The sequence below is a fragment of the Bidens hawaiensis genome, unplaced genomic scaffold (assembly GCF_021521415.1).
Source record: "Bidens hawaiensis isolate Kalapana, Puna unplaced genomic scaffold, B.hawaiensis_p1.1 tig00000190_1, whole genome shotgun sequence".
In the NCBI taxonomy this organism is placed as follows: domain Eukaryota; kingdom Viridiplantae; phylum Streptophyta; class Magnoliopsida; order Asterales; family Asteraceae; genus Bidens; species Bidens hawaiensis.
The window spans coordinates 3,621,559-3,641,876 of NW_027491020.1; positions in this window are offsets into that span (position 1 = coordinate 3,621,559).

Below are 20,318 nucleotides of genomic sequence, written 5' to 3' on the forward strand. Positions count from 1 at the left end.
AAAGAGGTGTTGGAATCATTATAGCATAGTTGGTTATTCGTTCGTAGGTGGTATACCGTGTATGCCGGATATACGAATAGACACGGATATTATAACTCCGTGGTATGTAATCGTTTGGTGCTCACGGTGAGCATGTATCGGTTATGCTGACATGCAGAAGGATATTGAAATCAAGTATATTAAACGATAATCTTTGTTGAGAAAAATCTATATGTCAGTTGGTGACAAGGGTTATGAAACATATTTAAACATTAACCGACGTCAGGTTAAGTCCATATGTTATTATATTTGTGGGACATATATACTAGATACTGGTATGTGTAATATGTATGATAATATTTGGTGTGTATGTGTACCTGCTGTTATGATTGAACTGGTAACAAGATATACGGTGAGATTAGTGTTGATTACTGCGTACGGGATGAGTACGGCAGAATGACATAAAGAGAGTAACTCCAATGATGGAGTTTGATATGATTCAGTTGAATGCTCAAAGATAGCAGATGATGATACCGAATGTCGTATCACAGATCACTGCTAGTGTTGATGCAAATGTGATCGCAGACTTATAGATCGAACAATCACATGATTATGAATATTTCAATTCTTAGTGTTATTACTGAGAGTGTTAATGTCCCACCGAATACTATTATGACTACAAGTATTAGTTATAAACTAAACATGAATAGTAGTCGTAATGAATTAGATCCGGTATTAAGGATATGTTTATCGGTTGTGTTAAGGGGATTATTAATAGTTTACTGATGGTAAAGGGATGAATAGATTAGCGAGTGGATAGAAAAGATCGAAATGGTTAAGGATATTGGTAAGAGTCTAGAACATTGTGTAGTGAAATATGCTACAGATATGTTGGTAGATTATGTTGTATCGTGATGGAACACGATGGTACAAAATTATAGTTAGAAAATTATTGCTCAGATGATATGGTCAGGATTTAAAATTCTTGTGCTAGAGCACTTTTATTCGAGTAATTAAACTCAGAGATTGGAAACTGAGCTATGAAATATAGAAATGTTGTGTGCTGATCACTTAGAACACGCTAATCGTTTGAAGGAATTGTCATGTCTGGTAACATGGCTAATTACTCCTGAAATTTAGCGAAGTGAGCGCTATATTAGGAGCTAACTCCATCGATAAGGAGTATAGTCAACCCTGTAAAATATACAACCTTTGGAAGAGTTGTGTCACAAGCCAGCATTGATATATTTGATTCTATGGGAAGAGGAATGGAAGGACGTTAGGTGAAACGTCGAGTGTTAAAGAAGGGAAATGATAAAGGTATAGTGCAAGATAGACTTGTGAATAAGTAGGTATGTCCTACAACCCAGAATTATACTAAGACTAGTTCTGGTGTGAAAACATGAACAGCATAAAGGGTCCTTCCTTAAATGTGGAAAATATAGTTATCGGCAGAAAGAAGAATGTCGGGTGATAGTAGGCCACATGTATGGTAAAGATGGACATAATGCCCTAATTGTAGAACCAACTGAAGCCATGTGGACCGGCAACCCCAATCCATTCGTGTACAACCACTCCGAACCCAACAACCTCAATAACAATCCATCCAAAGAAATCAAATTATGCCAAACAGTTGTACTTGCTATGAATGTGGCAGTACAGAACGTTTCAAGAGAAATTGCCCAAAGTTGAACCAAGGTGTCGTTGGAAGACGAACCTCAAGACAAGCATCAACCTCGGATCAAGCAAGGAGCCGTGCTTTTGTGAGTAATTCGAATAAAGCCCGTCATGATCCAAAGGTGGTATTAAGTACATTGTAGTTTTAAATCAATAGACTTCGGTGATATTTTTACGGTCGTCGATAGAAGTTAGTTCCTGTTAACCTCCTATCATTTGGAAAGATACCGATTAGTGAAACTATATGACCCTATACTGTAGAATCGCTAACGGTAAACCCCTAATGGTTAAATAAATTGTTCGGAATTGTCCTATTATTCTGAACGATTAACCTTTCCTTATTGACCTACGACCAGTAAAGTAAAGAAGTTTTGACGTAATAGTTAGCATGGATTGGCTAACTCAACATGAAGCTGAAATCAAATATGAAAAGAAGATGATTAGAAGATCTCATTCGGACGATGAAGCGATTTGATACAGAGAAAAGTGTACGGTATTATGTTACCACTCTAATCTCATCTTGAGATGTTATAATATTTACGACAAGAAGACGCGGTGTACTTAACAAACGCGATGGCCAAAGTATTTAAAAGAAAACATATAGAAGGTATCCCGGTGGTACACAAATATCCAGAAGTTTACCCAGAAGAACTTCCTGGATTACCGCCAACCCGACAGGTCGAAGTCAGAATCGATTTAATACCTCAAGCTGGCCCTGTTGCCAAAGCATCTTACCGACTTGCACCAACTGAAATGCAAGAATTATTGGATAAGGTTTCATACGACCTAGTTAGTCACCATGGAGTGCACCAGTGTTGTTTGGGAAATGAAGGACGGAAGTGTTAGGATATGTATTGATTAGGGAGAATTGAATAAAGTGACGCTCAGGAATAGGTATTCACTTCTTCGAAGTAAATGATCTATTTAACCAATTGCAAGGGGCGATTTATTTTTAGAAAATTGATCTTAGATATAGTTATCACCAAATGAAAAATCCAAGTGGAGGACGTCGCAATAACAGCGTTTCGGATTCGCTACGGCCATTATGAATTCTTAGTTATGCTTTTCGGGCTAACAAATGCGCCGGCAGCATTCATGGAACTCATGAACCGAGTCTATAAACTTTATTTTGACAAATTTGTCATAGCATTCATTGATGATATTTTGATATATTCGCAACGTAAAGAAGAGCACGAACGACGGTTAAGGAAAATTGTGGAAGTGTTAAAGCAAGAGGAGCTATACGCGAAGTTTTCGAAATGTGATTTTGAATAAAGAAGGCATAATCCCTTGGTCATGTTGTAAAGCAACAAGGATTTCACAAAGATCCAAATAAGATAGAAACCAATAAAATTGTGCCAAGCGCCGATTTTAAGTCTCCCCGATGGAGACGAAGGTTTTGTCGCGTATTGTGACGCAGCGCGTAGAGGGTTAGGATGCGTGTTGATGCAGAATAATAAGGTTATAGCCTATGCTTCCCGACAGTTAAAAGTACACGAGAAAAATTACACTACTCACGACTTAGAACTGGGAACGGTTATCTTCGCACTTAAAATCCGGAGACATTATCTCTATGGTACGAAGTGCACCATCTTCACCGATCATAAAAGTTTGCAGCATATATTCGATCAGAAAGAACTGAATATGAGGCAACGAAGATGGGTCGAGTTGTTAAACGATTATGACTGTGACATCCGTTATCACCCCGGCAAGGCTAACGTCGTAGCCGATGCCTTGAGTAGGAAAGATCGGGTTAAGCCATTGCGAGTGCGAGCGCTGGGGATGATAGTCCAGTCGAACCTTTCGGACCTGATTCGAGTCGCTCAACGTGAGGCGTTAAAAGAGGAACAATTGGAAAAGGAGGGATTTCACGGCAATGAGAAGAATTTCGAACAGCGCGTGGACGAAATTCTCTATTTCAAAAATCGGGTTTGGATCCCGACCCTCCATGACCTTCGTGATTTAATCATGGACGAAGCGCATAGATCGAAATATTCCATACATCTGGGATCGGATTTGACTATTGATGATACGAATACCTGAAAGGATTTCATTAATGGCCGTGTTTGGAGAAAGATATGGTTACGTATTTTGGTGAATATTTAAGTTATGCAATAGATAAGGCTGCACACCAAAAACCCTAGGGAACGCCACAACTACAGAAAATTCACCAATGATAGTGGGAATAAATTATAATGGGTTTCGGGACGCAAATTCCCAAGATACATCAAAGACACGATGCAATTTGGGTAATCGCGGATCGATTAACCAATCCTCGCATTTCATCCTAATCTATGACGATTACCACGATGAATTCTCGCCCAAATTCATGATGGTGAAATGGTATCTCGTCATGGAGTACCATTTTCAATTATCTCAGATCAAAATAGCATCCTACTTCCATTATTGGAAGGCGGGGAAGGAAGCATCGAGAGCTTGAAGCTTTCTATGGGTGAAGTAATTATCACCAATTTGTTAAATTGAAAATGGGCGTCAATCAAGCCATAAGATTTGAATTGATTCGGGAAATAACCAATCGGATTTATAATATTTAAGATGAGTTGAAAGCAACGCGAGATTGGCAAAGGATTTATGCCAACATTCATAGGAAACCATTGTCATTGGAAAGAGGTGACAAGGCATTTTTAAGGCATCAACTTAGAGAGGTGATATGAGGTTTGCCAAAACCGAAAATAGCTCCTTAATATATTGGACCTCATGAGACTATCTCCATGATTGGTCATATAGTTTATCGATTAAAGTACTCCAGGGGCTAAGTACTATACATGATGTTTTGCCATGTATACGGATTGAAAAGTGCCTAAACGATGAGGCAACGAAAGTAATAGTAACGGAGGTACTCATAGAAGACATGCTTGATATCATAAATAATTCCGTAGAGTTAGTAGACGGGAAAACTAAACAGTTTGGACATACCAAGCTTTATTGAGATTAAGTGGAATTCACAGCGAGGACCAGATTATACCTGGTAACGCGAGGGTGAATTCTGAAGAAAAAACCCCCCACCTTTATCTCGGAAGGGGATAGTGGGCGTGTAAAATTTCGAGGACGAAATTTCTTAACGGGGGGAGAATGTAACGATTCCGACGAAACCAGGTATACCCTAACCGGTAGACTGTAGTTACGTCATATTTAATGTCGGGTACATGAATTACCATAGTAATCATACGAGAATACATGGTTCATTGTATTGATTGTACGTGAATATATAATTCACCGTATTGAATATGCGATCAATCGATCGATAGTTATTGAAACCCGAATGAATCGAGGGTTCAATTATAGACGAGATATATGATATTTAGTGATGTTACGAAGTATTAAAGCTTCGGGATAAGTGGATTAAAGCACAGAAAAAGGATTTCGATTTAATAGTATGTCGGTACGTTAAACGAAACCTTTAATACCAAACCGAGCAAGAGATGATCGATCAAGCCGAAAAAGATGCGCAATTATTAATAATATGATGTTTTAAGTTAATAAATGTCATGGTTTAAGTTTTTAAAGTTTTTAAATCGGTTTGATATAAATTTCTTTTAGTTAAGCCGAAAACGACGTTATAGCCTCGTTTTAAGCCGAATTAAACGTTTAACCGAAAAACGAACTGAACCGGATTATCAAAAACATTATCCAGAATACGGAAATCCGAATGAGTGGCCAAGAATGAAGGAGGTGGGCCCCACCCCACCCCCTTAAGGTTCCGATCGGATGGGGAGGGATTCCCCTAACCCTTATTTCTTTTTTCTTAACACAATCAACAATTTTCATCAATTCCTCTCAAGTCCATGAACTAAAAACCGAGTTTTGGAGCAAGAAAAACAAGGTAAAGGTCGAGTTATTTACGTTTCCATCTTCGTTTCTTGAGTTTACTTGCAAGAAAATGAGGTTTCAAAGATTAAAGCCGATTCTTGCATGATCAAGTGATGTATACGGGTTATACAAGGGATCTTGGTCCAAGAAAGGAGTTAAACGAACCGAAAACGAATTTTTACGGTTAAATCTTTGTTTTTATATCATAACCGAAACTATAGTGTAAGAGGCTTGATCGTGAGTGTAACTTGCTTGGTATTGTGGTATGTTGTTTGTAGGCTCTGTATTTAGTGGTAGATAAGGCGGAAAGATGAGTTTGTAGCTTGTAGTGGCGGAAAACGAAAGGTATATTCGGTTATGTTCGGTTTTGGGAAATTTGGACAGATTGTTGATGCTTTAGAGTTAGGTCATGAAATTTTATAGAGGTGTTAAACACATGAAAATATGAGTTCTGTGAATATTTGGTAATTTTTGGATAAAGGATGAATATTTGGTGAATTTAATGCTTGGTTTTGGCCAAAAATGGTGAAAAAAAGGTAAATATCATGAAAAATTCTGGAAAATTGCAGATAAGCTTTTCATGTCATGTATAAGTCACACACAAAATTTGAGGTCCGTTGGAGAAGTCTAAGTAGGCTTTTCGGTTAAACGAGTTATAGGGATTTCTAGGTCGGTTTTAGTAAAAAGGGCATGTAAAAGAAGATTTTGGTTCTGGAAAAATTACAGGGGACTATGTGGATGGCAGGGGACATCCAGGAAATATTTGGGATTTTTCTAATATCGTTTGGTATTTACGACATATTTAGTGTTTAAATGGTGTTTAAAAATAGATAAATAAATTTTAAATATAAGAATTAATTCTGGAAATAGTTTTATAAAGTTCCCCACTGTTAAAAAGTGATTTGTTCAAAATTTCAAGATCCGAGAGTAAACGGATAATTAATCGTGCTAATTATCAAACTTTTAAAGTTAAAACGCGTAAACCGGTGAAGTTCGCTTAAGCGAGCTGACTGGTGTATAAAAACCCTAAAAATGAACTATTTTCATATAAATGAGTTAAACAAGTAAAAATAAATCATCCGAAAATAATTCGGATGATTTGAGTAATTTTAACCTATTTTAACAGTTTCCGGTACGCTAAAGACGGAAACGGGTCCCGCGGCCAAACGGGGCGTCTAAACCGAGCTCAAATTTCACAACTTTATTTAAACTATCAGTCAACGACTATTTTCGGGTCGTGTGTGACCAAACTCATTTTTGAAACATAAAAACGAATAACCGTGCTAGACACGCAAAACGAGAAAAACGACTAATAGTAATTGTGACCATGGAACTCTAAACGACTTCACAATCTGAGTCCGGAGAAGTGTTTCTGGGTTAACCTTGCCCCCAGAACGGGTACAGTGCTGGGTTAACAGTGTCCCCAGATGTACCGGTTGATACGGTTAAAGTATATTAATAATGAGTGTATAGTAACGATCGTAGGGATCATATTACAGATTGGACGGGTTAACTGATAATGATTGTTGTTACCTGCTAGCATGTGCTAAGGTGAGTTTCACGAGCCCCTTTTTCTGAATTGTTTTAAATGTTTTCCCGGGGCGGAAGCATGTTACTACTGAAATATTTAAGTACATACTGAACGCATGGATTTGCGTGGATTTATATATATTGTTTATTGTACGGGAATCGTACGGAAATGTACTAAGATGGTAATTGTCTGAGTTGTTAATTTTGTAAGGTCTCGCAACAGTGTTCTGGGTTAAAAGTGTCCCCAGATGTCATTGGAAGTGTTCTGGGTTAACAGTGTCCCCAGAGGTTATTGGAAGTGTTCTGGGTTAACAGTGTCCCCAGAGGTTATTGGAAGTGTTCTGGGTTAACAGTGTCCCCAGAGGTTATTGGAAGTGTTATGGGTTAACAGAGGTTTCACTTGTGGGCTCAGCATAATTACATCGATAATATTATATTATGATATGGATTTATCATGGTTTACTAAAATTGTGAAACTCACCAACTATTCGTAGTTGACCCGTTTTCTCACATGCTTTTCAGGTACAATTAAGATGAACTGATTGCTTACGTGCTAAGTGCTTGATGTGTGTAAGATTTGCGTGCAGGATGCTAGGATATATTATAACAAATAGAATTGTGTACCGTATTGTATGATGCGTGTATCACCTAGACGGTAATGAAATACGAGATAATGTAATTTTGAAGTATATTAATGCATTCAGTTTTCTTTATAAACAATGTGGTTGATATCAGAGGTGTCTGTCGCATCCCGTTTACGTTTCCGCTGCGGTTGCGGGGTGTTACAGTATCACCTAGACGGTAATGAAATACGAGATAATGTAATTTGAAGTATATTAATGTATTCAGTTTTCTTTATAAACAATGTGGTTGATATCAGAGGTGTCTGTTGCATCCCGTTTACGTTTCCGCTGCGGTTACGGGGTGTTACATAATACTCGAGGAAAAAGGGAATCGAGGCCTAATAATACTCGAGAAAGAAGGGAACCAAGCCCTAATAATACTCGAGGAAGAAAGGAACCGGACCTAATAATATCCGCGTCAGAAAAGGGAACCGAGCCCTAATAATACTCGAGGAAGTAGGGTGTAATGCTCTTTAAAACGTGTAAATAAGTAAAGTAAGTATTAAAATATAAAATGAGAGAAGTAAAGAATGAAAGAAAAGAAAGAAGGTATATACTTATGTATGTACAAAAGAAAGATAAAACTATTAAGTAAAATGTATCTTCATATACGAATGAATAAGAAAGTGAATGTATTGTATGTTGCCTGATTAACTAGAACTCACTCAGCGTAGCTGACCTTTAGTATGCACGCATGTAAATAGACTGAAGCAGCTAGCTTGAAGGAGACACATGACAGGAACAGAGGAAGCTGACATCTGAAGATTTGTCATGATATTTTATAGCTTATGTTATGTTTAAAGGACAAGTTATTAATGTTTGTAATGAATGGTTGACTTTTATTATTATTCCATGAAAGTTTTAATTAACTCTGATAAATAGAACTGTGTTTATGAGTAAATCCAATACCAAAGTAGGGCACCGGGAACGGGGCCTTACATCGAGGTTGAGTGTCATAACTTGAAATGCATGTTGTGTGACAAGTGTCATGCATGTAAAAGAATGTGAAAATGGTGATCATGCATGAGCGTATGAGCTCTAAAATAGAGGATGGTGGTGAGATCAGAAATACATCAACACAAACCACATCACACAACTCTTGCACTTTGACTCTCAACCAAAAACTCGTTTCCAACATCTCGATCTCGTGCATAATCATTTAAGGTATAATTCGGGAATCCTGGCAGTACACAATGTTTTGACTATTGTATCCTAGCTAAGAGACAGATGGGTTTATTGAGGTAGTCCTAAATCTATTTTAAGGGACCCATGCTGAACACGAATCCTCGTCCACCACCTAATTTATTTTACTTTCTTTCATTCTAGTAATTTCACATTCTTAGGTTATTATTTATATTTGCTGTTATACTTCACGTTAGTTTCATTTAACTAGTTTAAATAATTGTAACGTTTCCTCCTTGTATTGTAATTTACTGCTTTCATGTATTGTAATTATCTTTAATAAATTTTATTTTATTCTACGAATGACTCCTACAAAACATATTTTAAAAGGAGCAATGACATATTTCCATCTCCAAAATTCCTTAAATGCATATTTACCCAAGCCAAATTCTTAATTGCACATGTCCCATCCAAAATTGAAAAACAGGCATTTACCCATTTGATTAGTTTTATTAAAAATGTTTATGCAATCATTATTTTACCATTACTGTTACTAAAAGTTAAAAAAATGCATATATACCCATCTAAACTTATTTCTTGTGTGTTTACTTACATAATTTTTTTTGCGTTCAGCTAATTAGTTTTTTCTTCGTTTCCTACTTGTTTTTTTTTCGTTTCACTAATTAATTCTTTCTTCGTTTGTTAGATTTTTTACTTAGGGTTTTTTTTTTCGCGTTATACTAATTAGGTTTTTCTTTGTTTCTTACGTTTTACTAAGATATTTTGTTGTGTGTTTTTTCATTATTTTTTCCGTCTATTACGAGCTTTAAGAGTAGCAAATAATAAAAGGGAAAATTCTCAAAATAGACGAAATGAGGAAAGAGAGTATCAAAATGTGCCAAATTTGTTTTTTCCATTCCAAGACTAATCCTTTGAGAATCATGGACGTCGACGCATTTGGATTCCTGCCGATGGATTTCGTCTACCAATGCTACAATGACACGTGTAAAGGAGCTGACACACTCCGATGGTTTTCCAATGAAATCCGTCTAAACCGATAATTTTGGAATGAACTCATCTCCACGAAAACCATCTAAAAAAATCATCGAAATCTGTGTTTTTTTGAAATTCATCTGAGCAGATGAATTTCAAGTGAATCTTCGGAGACGATTTTCAAAAAAAAAACATACATCACAACCACCACCACCACCATCATCATTATCTCCACTTTCCGGCCATCGCCACCGCCACCACCACAGGTAATCAAGAATAAAAAGTGATTACCGGTTGATATATGTCTCTTGAAAACCCGTTCAACCGCTGTGTCAATGCCAACATCAACAAACCTTCAAAAATTTTATAGCCAAACTTCAAACAACTATTGTTTTATTTCACTTTAAACCATATTGAATTTTAGTACCTATGGTCAAATAAAATCAAAACTTACAACTAAACTTATTTTTCTGGATAACATATAAAAAATACTTGGTTCCAGAAACTAGAGGAAGACTAGGGGTGTTAAACAAGCCGTGGTGGTGGTGGTGGTGTTGGTGGCCGGAAGTTGAAGATCATAATGATGGTGATGGTGGTGCATGTTTTTTTGAAAATAGTCTTTCGAAGACGAAATTCACTTAAAATTCATGTGCTCAGAAGAATTTCAAGTGAACACGGATTTCGATGATTTTTAAAGATGGTTTTCGTGGAGATGATTTACATTCCAAAATTATCGATACATACGGATTTCATTGGAAAACAATTGGAATGTGCCAACTCCTTTACCAGTGTCATTGTAGCAATGGTAGATGAAAACCATCGGTGGGAATCCAAATGCGTCGACACCGATGGTTTCCAAAGGATTACTTTTGGAATTTGATCAAATTTTGGCTTATTTTGAGACCCTATCTCCTTATTTGGCATATTTTGAAAATTTTCCCATAACCAAACAATCATAAAGAAACGAATGATAATCATCAAAATGAAACCAAAAATTCCAACAAATTCCAGAAAAGCATCCAAAAAAACATTCACAAAAAGTTATCATAACATCCAAAAAACAAAAACAATGCCAAAATTTAACTACTTATTTTACTAAGATTTTGTACTCTTTCCCAGTCCCCGTTTACTTGGTGGCTGATCTTGAGATATCGGATTTTTGCATGTATCTGGATGGTGTCCATTCCCACCAAAATGCCCACATTTATGTCTTTTAGTTGGTTCGTCATTGGTTTCATTCTATTCTTTCTTGGTCTTCCAGAAAGTCGTTTGATTTTTGGTGCTTATATCTTCCCGGTATCTGCGCGCACCCATTGATCTTTTATAGGCATGAGAGCAACTTCCAGAGTGTAAGCTAATTTAAATTTCTTTATAGTGAAGTAAGAATCAAGAAATGCGTTCTAATTTACATCCCTTGTGAATGCAATTAAAGTAGCTGCATGCACACATGGAATACCAACTTGTTAAACCTGACAAGTGCATGTTCGTTGATCTAGTATAACAACGCTTTTCTGCATATTTGACTTCAACTTGACTTTAACCACTTTTGCATACTTCGTACTCACCCAAATCTTGCACGCATGTAACATCCCATTTTTCGGGTTTCAGTTAATAAATAAAAGTATGGGTTATTAAGAGTTGGGCTAGTGTTGGGTTAAATGGATATGGGTTATGGACTTGGGTATGAAAGAAAGAAGGAAAGACCATGGGCTTAAGCCCATGATCCCTAAATATATAAACCATAATCACCATTAATTCCCTCATTTTACACATATTCTATACACCACCAAAACACACACTTAAGCTCTCTCTCTCTCTCTCTCTAATCCTCTCTCTAGCCGAAAAATAGAAGAGAAAACTGATCCCGACCCAAGTTAGTCGTGCACAGCTCAAGAAGGGAATAACCATAAACGGTGAACGCAACCGCATTGAGGTGAGTTTCTAGCCCCACTTCCTTGTTATGTTTTTGGGGCTGTGTGCATACTCTATGTGATAGTTAATACACTTACCTTAAGTGGTAAGAGTATGCCTTGTATGATTTATGTATGATGATTGCTTGACGGTGCGTGAACGATCTTCGGATATTGCATGTACCGTCAGGTGGTAGCTAAAGATGTGATTGCCATGTATGATGTAAGATAAGATGCATGTATGAATATATATGATGTATGCATAATGTACGTATGATATGTTAATGGTACGTATTGTCAGGAAAAGTATTTAAGAACAGGTATAGTATGAAGCTATGGAAGAAAGGGTACCGAACCCTAATAATATCCGAGGATGAAGGGTACCGGACCCTAATAATATCTGAGGATGAAGGGTACCGGACCATAATAATATCCGAGGATGAAGGGTGACCATACCCTAATAATATCCGAGGATGGAGGGTACCGGACCCTAATAATATCCGAGGTATGTAGGGTGAAACGCCCTTTATAATGTATGGTTAGATATGAATGTGTACATGATATGCATGTAGTGCGTACCTTCGGGCACGTATATATGTATGAAAAGTAAGTTATGTGATTAACTAGAACTCACTCAGCGTAGCTGACTTTTAGTATGCACGCAGGAAAATAGGTTGAGGCAGCTCGCGTGACTGAAGACACATGGCATAGAATCGAAGATACTGGCATCTCAGAGAAATGTTGTGATGTTTTAAAGACTATGTTTTGTTTTAATTAACTACGAATGTTTTATAAAACATGTTTCGATGGTTATGTAAAATGTTATGGTTGAAGTTTTATTATTCCGTGAAAGTTTTTATTAACTCTGATATTTAGAACTGCGTTTATGAGTAAATCCAACGTACAAAGTAGGGCTACCGGTAACGGGGCCTTACAAGTTGGTATCAGAGCAAAGTTCGAGAGATTTAAGTATCCTACATGCTTAGAATCGAACAGAGAATGGGATTAAAGTAAGAAAAGAAAGAAAATGCCAGTACAAGAATGCCATGTGTCACTCAAGCAAGCTAAGTAAAGGTAAAGTGTGTGATTAAATTCACATGTAAAGTAGAATAATGAATAAATGTTTGCGTAGTAGCTAAATAAAGAATGTATGAATGCTTCTAGGGATAGGGTACGTGATGACATGAACGGTTTGATTGTCGAACTGTTAGAAATAGAACTAGCACATATAGGCTCATAAGCGGAAGTGTATAGTACATGGAAAGTAATGTGATCAGTTAATCACAGCTGGCCACTATTATTACCTGTTAGCCTTACTATCCTTGTACTAAATGGTTCCTTAAGTGATGACGTTTGTGTTTCCTTATAGAATACGAATGGCTGGAGCTAAGAAAGCTGCTGGAAAAGGAGGGCGTACTGGACATCATGGCAGGCCACGCGTTGTCCGAGAACCGTCAGTGGAAGCAGCTACTAACAATGAGGGAGAAGGAAGTGCAGCTGGTCGAAATCCGAGTAACATCGAGGGGTATCAACTTGACCCTGCTGTTCAAGCTGCCATTGCTCAAGCGGTAGCAGATGCTGCGAAGAACTGGAATGCTGAAGGGTCTGCTGGAGGCCGTGAAGGAACCGCTGAAAGGGCGGAAGGAGATGGTAAGAAAAATGGTGAAGGGGAAGGGGAAGAATCAAGCGTGGTGAAGTCAGTGAAGGTTGATGAAAAAAAAGGGGCCGAGGTGGGTGCAACTATAAGTCTTTCAAAGGCTGTAGTCCACCGGGGCTAACCGGCTTGGGAGACGCAATCCCTACTCTCCAATGGATAACCGCGATGGACAAAATTATCCGAATTAGCGAATGTCGTCTCGACCAAGCTGTGGGGTATGCTACCCAATCATTCGGTGAGGAGGCGATGTACTACTGGGAGACAGTTGAGCAAAGGAAGAGTCAAGAAGAGATCAAGGCCTTGAGATGGAACGATCTGAAGGAGTTAGTGATGAAACGATTCTGTGCTGATGCAGAGATAGAAAAGGTGGAGATGAAGTTCTTGAGTCTGAAGGCGGGTAAGATGACGCACCGAGAATACCTCACTGAATTCAACCGTCTGTCAAGGTTGGTGCCAGACATGGTGAACACAGAGGCCAAGCGGATCAAATGCTACCTTAGGGGACTGCCACAGAATGTTCGTGTCTTGGTCAAGGCTGGTAGACCAGGTACTTTTGATTCTGCTGTAGGGCTCGCAGAAACGGTTTATGAGGACTTGACAGATGAGATGGCTGTGGAAGAGAAGAAGGAAAAGAAGTGGGTCGCGCCTGTCAAACGACCTGGTACTCTGTTATGGAACCTTAAGGACAAGAAACAGAAGGTGTGGGAAAGAAGGACCTGCAAGACATGTGGAAAGGTACATGGTGGCGAGTGCAAGTGGGGTACTGGTTCGGACATGTGCCACAAATGTGGAAAGGCTCATGGTGGAGAGTGCAGGATGGGGACAAATGCCTGCTATAAGTGTGGGAAGATGGGGCATTATGCTAATGAATGCCATGCAAAACCCGCATGCTATAAATGCGGTAAGACGGGTCATTTTGCAAGGGAATGCACGGAAGGGGAGGCTGGAGGTAGTGGGATGAAAGATGCTGATCAAGCAAGGCCGAGGACTAGGGCCTACATGCTGACCCAGGAACAAGCTAGACAGATTCCTGATGTTGTGACCAGTACGTTCTTAGTAAACGGTATTTCTGCTTCAGTATTATTTGATTCGGGTGCGAATAGAAGTTTTGTACCTGCGAAATTTAGTAAACTAGCTAAAATGAAATGTTGCCGAGTGTCTGAAACCTTCGTAGTAGAAACCGCTAGTGACACCTCGGTGAAAGAGATGAAAATGGTTAAGGATTGTAAGATAGAATTAGAGGGACATGAGTTCCCTGTTACTTTGTATGTTATGACCTTAGGAGGGTTCGATGTAGTCTTGGGAATGGATTGGTTATCTGAATACGAAGCTCAGATAGTATGTAAGAGTAGAATAATAAAGCTAAAGTCCTTAGATGGTAGTGCGGTGACGGTTTATGGTGATAAGGAGAGTTCAGGGTTTAACGTCATTTCAATGATAAAAGCCGAAGGTTTGTTAAGGCGAGGGTGCGGTGCCTACCTAGCGTATGTTGTCAACGCTACGGCCGAGACGAAAGAAATGAAAGATGTGCCTATTGTGCGCGATTACCCAGAAGTATTCCCTGGGGATCTTCCGGGGTTGCCACCTGAACGTGAGATAGAATTCCAGATAGACTTAGTACCAGGAGCCCAGCCCGTCGCGAAAGCGCCTTACCGTCTAGCGCTGTCTGAGATGAAAGAATTGATGTCCCAACTGCAAGAAATCCTCGACAAAGGTTTCATAAGACCAAGTGTTTCTCCTTGGGGCGCGCCAGTGTTGTTCGTGAAGAAGAAAGATGGAAGTATGAGAATGTGCATAGACTATCGCGAGTTGAACAAGCTTACGGTAAAGAATAGATATCCTTTGCCAAGGATTGACGATCTGTTTGACCAACTGCAAGGGTCAAGTTGGTTCTCACGAATAGATCTCAGATCAGGCTATCATCAGTTGAAAGTGAAAGAGGCAGACATCCCTAAAACAACATTTCGGACGAGGTACGGACACTACGAGTTCCTTGTAATGTCATTCGGTCTAACGAATGCTCCCGCAACATTTATGGATATGATGAATAGGGTGTGTCGTCCAATGTTGGATAAGTCGGTTATTGTATTCATCGACGATATATTGATTTATTCCAAAAGCGAGTCTGATCATGCTGAGCATCTGCGAGAAGTATTGGAGACTCTGAAGAAAGAAAAGTTGTATGCTAAGTTTTCGAAATGCGCGTTCTGGTTGCGAGAAGTGCAATTTCTAGGTCACGTGATCAATCCTGAAGGGATTACCGTGGACCCATCTAAGATTGAGGCGATAACCAATTGGAAGACTTCGCAGAACCCGGCTGATATACGAAGCTTCTTAGGGTTAGCTGGCTACTATAGGAGATTCATCGAAGGTTTCTCCAAGATAGCCGCACCGTTGACCGGTATGACCCGAAAGTCGATAGTATTCAGTTGGGGTAAGTTTCAGGAAGAGGCTTTCCAGGAGTTAAAGAAAAGACTCATGCAAGCTCAGATACGAAGCTCAGATAGTATGTAAGAGTAGAATAATAAAGCTAAAGTCCTTAGATGGTAGTGCGGTGACGGTTTATGGTGATAAGGAGAGTTCAGGGTTTAACGTCATTTCAATGATAAAAGCCGAAGGTTTGTTAAGGCGAGGGTGCGGTGCCTACCTAGCGTATGTTGTCAACGCTACGGCCGAGACGAAAGAAATGAAAGATGTGCCTATTGTGCGCGATTACCCAGAAGTATTCCCTGGGGATCTTCCGGGGTTGCCACCTGAACGTGAGATAGAATTCCAGATAGACTTAGTACCAGGAGCCCAGCCCGTCGCGAAAGCGCCTTACCGTCTAGCGCTGTCTGAGATGAAAGAATTGATGTCCCAACTGCAAGAAATCCTCGACAAAGGTTTCATAAGACCAAGTGTTTCTCCTTGGGGCGCGCCAGTGTTGTTCGTGAAGAAGAAAGATGGAAGTATGAGAATGTGCATAGACTATCGCGAGTTGAACAAGCTTACGGTAAAGAATAGATATCCTTTGCCAAGGATTGACGATCTGTTTGACCAACTGCAAGGGTCAAGTTGGTTCTCACGAATAGATCTCAGATCAGGCTATCATCAGTTGAAAGTGAAAGAGGCAGACATCCCTAAAACAACATTTCGGACGAGGTACGGACACTACGAGTTCCTTGTAATGTCATTCGGTCTAACGAATGCTCCCGCAACATTTATGGATATGATGAATAGGGTGTGTCGTCCAATGTTGGATAAGTCGGTTATTGTATTCATCGACGATATATTGATTTATTCCAAAAGCGAGTCTGATCATGCTGAGCATCTGCGAGAAGTATTGGAGACTCTGAAGAAAGAAAAGTTGTATGCTAAGTTTTCGAAATGGGCGTTCTGGTTGCGAGAAGTGCAATTTCTAGGTCACGTGATCAATCCTGAAGGGATTACCGTGGACCCATCTAAGATTGAGGCGATAACCAATTGGAAGACTTCGCAGAACCCGGCTGATATACGAAGCTTCTTAGGGTTAGCTGGCTACTATAGGAGATTCATCGAAGGTTTCTCCAAGATAGCCGCACCGTTGACCGGTATGACCCGAAAGTCGATAGTATTCAGTTGGGGTAAGTTTCAGGAAGAGGCTTTCCAGGAGTTAAAGAAAAGACTCATGCAAGCTCCAATCCTTGCTTTACCCGATGGTGACGAGGATTTCGTTGTTTGTACTGATGCTTCGCATCGTGGGTTAGGTTGCGTGTTGATGCAACAAGGAAAGGTGATAGCTTACGCGTCTAGACAGTTGAGAGTCCATGAGAGTACTTATCCAACGCATGATTTGGAGCTAGCAGCAGTAGTGCATGCTCTCAAGATATGGAGACACTATCTGTATGGTACCAAGTGTACCATTTACACAGATCATAAGAGTTTAAAGTACTTCTTCGAGCAGAAGGAATTGAACATGAGGCAGAGAAGATGGTTAGAATTGATAAAGGATTACGACTGCGATATTAAGTACTACTCTGGTAAAGCTAACGTGGTCGCTGATGCGGTAAGCCGTAAGAATGAGGAAGTCATTGCAAAAGTAAAGTAAAGTCATATAAGCTAATTATGAACTCAAGCTTATTTGAAGAAATCATCAAGGTGCAGTCTGAAGTGCTGGTATATGAAGGGCTAGTAAAGAAAGAAAGGATGTTTGGTCAGCAAGACGAGTTGATGGAAAACACGCATGGTGTTAGGACAAGGTTTGACCGCATGTGGATTCCACGCCATGGAGATCTCAGAGGTCGAATCTTAGATGAAGCTCATAACTCAAGATATTCGATTCATCCAGAAGCTACGAAGATGTACCAAGATTTGAAAAGAGACTATTGGTGGCCAGGAATGAAGAATGATGTGGTAGATTATGTCAGTAAGTGCTTCACTTGTTTACAAGTCAAGGCCGAGCATCAGAAGCCTTATGGGAAGATGCAACCTTTAGAGATACCAGAATGGAAATGGGAACACATCACCATGGATTTCATAACTAAGCTACCTCGTACAGCTAAGCATCATGATACCATCTGGGTGGTTGTGGACCGTTTGACCAAGAGTGCTCACTTTCTGCCTATACGAGAGGCTATCTCGTCAGAGACGTTAGCAAGCTTGTTTATTAAAGAGGTTGTATCTAAGCATGGAGTGCCGTTATCGATCGTGTCTGATAGAGATACTCGTTTTACTTTGAGGTTTTGGAAGAAATTCCATGAAACTATGGGAACGAGGTTGAACATCAGTATGACGTATCATCCTCAAACAGATGGACAGTATGAAAGGACGATCCAAACCCTTGAGGATATGCTACGTGCTTGTGTTTTAGACTTTGGTGGAAGTTGGGATGACCATTTGCATCTGGCAGAGTTCTCTTATAACAACAGCTACCATTCGAGTATTGGTATGCCACCATTCGAGATGCTATATGGAAGACGTTGTAGAACTCCTGTATGTTGGGGAGAGATTGGTCAGATGGAGTTGGGAAGCCTAGAAGTTGTTCAAGAAACTTCTTCAAGGTTTGATAAGATCAAAGCAAAAATGAAAGCCGCTCAAGACAGACAGAAGTCGTATACTGACAAGCGGCGACGACCGATTGAGTTTAACGTTGGTTACAATGTGATGCTTAAGGTATCACCGTGGAAAGGAATTATTCGTTTTAGGAAGAGAGGAAAGTTGAGTCCGAGGTACATTGGACCGTTTAAGATTTTAGATCGTGTGGGGGAAGTAGCTTATAAGCTGGATTTACCCGGTGAGTTAGAAGGAATTCATTCAACATTTCATGTTTCTCATCTGAGAAAATGTCTGGCTGACGACACGTCGCACGTGCTTAATGGACATTGAGGTTGATGAACAGTTGAACTACATTGAGAAACCAATCGAGGTAGTTGACCGCAAGGAAAAGCAGCTTCGCCATAAAGTTATCCCCCTAGTTAAAGTGATATGGAAGCATCCCAAGGGATCGGAAGCTACATGGGAAGTTGAAGAAGAGATGCGCAAATTTTATCCAAATTTGTTTATGTAATAGTTTGGTTTCGAGGACGAAACCTCTTTAAGGAGGGAAGACTTGTAACATCCCGTTTTTCGGGTTTCGGTTAATAAATGAAGGTATGGGTTATTAAGAGTTGGGCTAGTGTTGGGTTAAATGGATTTGGGTTATGGACTTGGGTATGAAAGAAAGAAGGAAAGACCATGGGCTTAAGCCCATGATCCCGAAATATATAAACCATAATCACCATTAATTCCATCATTTTACACATATTCCATACACCACCAAAACACACACTTAAGCTCTCTCTCTCTCTCTCTCTAATCCTCTCTCTAGCCGAAAAATAGAAGAGAAAACCGATCCCGACCCAAGTTAGTCGTGCACAGCTCAAGAAGGGAAAAACCATAAACGGTGAACGCAACCGCATTGAGGTGAGTTTCTAGCCCCACTTCCTTGTTATGTTTTTGGGGTTGTGTGCATACTCGATGTGATAGTTAGTACACTTACCTTAAGTGGTAAGAGTATGCATTGTATGATTTATGTATGATGATTGCTTGACGGTGCGTGAACGATCTTCGGATATTGCATGTACCGTCAGGTGGTAGCTAAAGATGTGATTGCCATGTATGATGTAAGATAAGATGCATGTATGAATATATATGATGTATGCATAATGTACGTATGATATGTTAATGGTACGTGAACACTCTTCGGAGATTGCACGTATTGTCAGGAAAAGTATTTAAGAACAGGTATAGTATGAAGCTATGGAAGAAAGGGTACCGGACCCTAATAATATCCGAGGATGAAGGTTACCGAACCCTAATAATATCCGAGGATGAAGGGTACCGGACCCTAATAATATCCGAGGATGAAGGGTGACCGGACCCTAATAATATCCGAGGATGGAGGGTACCGGACCCTATTAATATCCGAGGTATGTAGGGTGAAACGCCCTTTATAATATATGGTTAGATATGAATGTGTATGGATGAATGCTGAACATGATATGCATGTAGTGCGTACCTTCGGGCACGTATATATGTATGAAAAGTAAGTTATGTGATTAACTAGAACTCACTCAGTGTAGCTGACTTTTAGTATGCACGCTGGCAAATATTGTGAGGCAGCTCGCGTGACTGAAGACACATGGCATAGAATCGAAGATACTGGCATCTCGGAGAAATGTTGTGATGTTTTAAAGACTATGTTTTGTTTTAATTGACTACGAATGTTTTATAAGACATGATTTGATGGTTATGTAAAATGTTATGGTTGAAGTTTTATTATTCCGCGAAAGTTTTTATTAACTCTGATATTTAGAACTGCGTTAATGAGTAAATCCAACGTACAAAGTAGGGCTACCGGTAACGGGGCCTTACAACGCAACCTAGAAATATACGAACAAACTTTATTATCTAAAACAAATATCATGTTGTCATTTCGATTTCAGATTATAAGTCCAGTATACAAATTACCATTTGTTTTCCTATTTGTATAATACCATT